Source organism: Sapajus apella, unplaced genomic scaffold (assembly GCF_009761245.1).
Source record: "Sapajus apella isolate SASKATOON/1434 unplaced genomic scaffold, GSC_monkey_1.0 scaffold14, whole genome shotgun sequence".
Classification (NCBI taxonomy): domain Eukaryota; kingdom Metazoa; phylum Chordata; class Mammalia; order Primates; family Cebidae; genus Sapajus; species Sapajus apella.
This window is the reverse complement of record NW_022436954.1, coordinates 5,462,500-5,465,367: the sequence shown is the minus strand read 5'-3', so window position 1 is coordinate 5,465,367 and position 2,868 is coordinate 5,462,500. Positions and strand designations below refer to the sequence as shown.

The window sequence follows — 2,868 nt, the reverse complement described above, 5'->3', positions numbered from 1 at the left end:
TCTTGCTCTGTTGCCCAGGCTGGATTGCAGTGGTGTAATCATAGCCCATTGCAGGAGTGAACTCCTAGGCTCAAGTGATTCTCCCTCCTCAGGTCCCCCAGTAGCTGGGACTACAGGCACACACCACCATGCTCAGCTAATTATTTATTTATCTACCTACTTATTTTTTAGATGTAGTCCCGTTCTGTTGCCCAGGCTGGAGTGCAGTGGTGTGATCTTGGCTCACTACAATCTCTGCCTCTCAGGCTCAAGTGATTCCCCTGCTTCAGCCTCCTGAGTAGCTGAGATTACAGGCATGCACCATCATGCCTGGCTAATTTTTTGTAGTTTTAGTAGAGACGGGATTTTGCCATGTTGGCCAGGCTGGTCTCACACTCCTGACCTTGTGATCCCCCACCTTGGCCTCCCAAAGTGCTGGGATTACAGGTATGAGCCACCACGCCTGGTCGGTAATTTTTTATTTTTTAGTAGAAATGAGGCTGGTCTTGGACTCCTGGGCTCTAGCACTCCTCCTGCCTCAGCCTCCCAAAGTGTTGGAATCACAGGTATGAGCCATTATGCCTAGCCTAGTTCATAATTTTTTTTAAATATGAAATGCATCAGGAGTTCATATTGATGTCTCCTATTGAAATTTAGAATTACAGATTTTAAAAATTATTTATTTATTTATTTATTTATTTTTGAGACAGAGTCTCACTTTGTCGCCAGGCGCCAGGCTGGAGTGCAGTGGCACAATCTCAGCTCACTGCAACCTCCACCTCCCAGGTTCAAGCAATTCTCCTGCCTCAGCCTCCTGAGTAGCTGAGACTACAGGTACGCGCCACCACACCCAGCTAAATTTTGTATTTTTTAGTAGAGATGGGGTTTCACCATGTTGGCCAGGATGGTCTCTATCTCTTGACCTCGTGATCCACCCATCTTGGCCTCCCAAAGTGCTGGGATTACAGGTGTGAGCCACGGCACCCAGCCTATTATTATTATTTTTGAGATGGAGCCTTGCTCTGTTTCCCAGGCTGGAGTGCAGTGGCTTGATCTTGGCTCACTGCAACCTCTGCCTCCTGGGTTCAAGCAGTTATCTGCCTCAGCCTCCTGAGTAGGTGGGATTACAGGCGCACACCACTGCGCCTGGCTAATTTTTGTATTTTTAGTAGAGACAGGGCTTCACCATATTGGCCAGGCTGGTCTTGAACTCCTGACCTCGTGATTCACCTGCCTCAGCCTCCAAAAGTGTTGAGATTACAGGCGTGAGCCACTGTATCTGGGTAGATGTACAACGCTTTAAATTAACCTCAGTCACTTTACATATTTTTCCCATGTCAAAAATCTTGATTCTCTTTTGAGGAAATAGAAAACTCCACTCTTAAATTAAGTTCATATGGAGTCTCAAGGGAATCAAATGGCCAAAACAATCTTTTTTTTTTTTTTTCATTAATGAGTCTTTATATTGTCTTTTTTTTTTAATCGAAGGTCCCTTAGTGGTCCTGCTTCCATGAGTAGCAGTGACCAGGGGAAAAGGGAGAGGAACCAGCTGGCACAGGGAGGGGTCATCTCCACAACATTCCATTTATACACAGAACTAAACAGACAAGCACAGAGTCACTATTGCGGTTAGAAGTTGGCAGCATGGGAAGGGGGAGGAACAAGTGGGGATTGGGGATGTTGTTAAAAAAAATACAGGCTCCCCCCACAACTGGGAGGCCTCAGGGAAACTTGGTCTGCTTCAACCCAAGAGGAATCAGAAGATCAAAAGCAGTTTGGGAAGGCCAGAACCGTCAGGGATGGAGGGAGGAGGAAAATCCAGGGGGTGGGGGGCCTGTTTGGCAACTGGGGTGAAGGGATTGCCCTCCGCCTGCTGGGATCCCCCCAGCCCCTCCGGTCTGGCAGGAAGGGGGCAGACTGCAACCCCCGAGGGCAGGTATGGGGCTGCCAGATGCTCCAGGCAGGGGGCCAGAAGGGGCTCACAAAGGCTTGCCCTCCAGGGAGATGACGGCACTGCCCCCCAGCTTCTCTGCCAGGGTGCAGCGGTCCTTGACCTCCTCGTAGCAGTTTGCTTGCAATTCATGCTTGATCCCTGTCAGCTTCTTCTTGATGGCGTCCTTGGAGCTTGCATAGATCATTTTGCTCTTAAGGGGCGCAGACTCAGGAGCCCAGAAGATAAACACCAGGTCCTCCTTCTTGCTCTCCTTGGTCTCGTAGGTTGCATCATAAAGGGCATAGCGGCAGTCCTTATCTGGCAGCATCTTGACAAAGGTGGCATAGGGGTCATCGACAGTTTGGTCCACATCGCCCACCAGGATCTCCTTGCCCTCCTCCAGGATGATGTTCTTCTTGTCCTCACTCAGGCAGAAGAGCACAGCCTTCTTGCGCTTCTTCACCTCCTCTGGCGTTGAAGACTTATGCACCTTCATGTCATTGAACACCTGGATGACTCCATCAGAGACAGCCACACCAGAGGCCATGTTTCTGGAAGCGAAAAGGAGAGGGCACCGAAAGCCGCAGAAGAAGAGAGCGCTGCAGCCGCTGCCGGGACCCAACTGAACCCAAAACAATCTTAAAAAAGAGGAACAAAGGTGGAGGAGTGACACTTCCTGATTTCAAACTTGCTACAAAGCTATAGTAATCAAAACAGTGTGATACTTGCATAAAGACAGACATATAACCCACAGTACAGAATAGAGAGCCCATAAAAATAAAAATTTTCCATATAAGGCTGAATGATTTTCAACAGTGCCAAAACCATTCAATCGAGGAAAGGACAATTTTTTCAACAAATGGTTTTGGGAAAACTGGGTATCCACATGCAAAAGAATGATGTTGACCCGTACCTAACACCATGTACAAAAGTTAACTCAAAATGGATCAAATGGC

General features: G+C 48.2%; 1 pseudogene across 1 annotated transcript; it reads right to left on the bottom strand.

Annotated features, from left to right (window-relative positions):
* Window positions 1–1,411: 1,411 nt before the first annotated feature.
* LOC116554751 lies at window positions 1,412–2,541 on the bottom strand (annotated as a pseudogene). The gene has a single exon (XR_004270293.1). The product of XR_004270293.1 is annotated as a cofilin-1 pseudogene (transcript).
* Window positions 2,542–2,868: the final 327 nt, after the last annotated feature.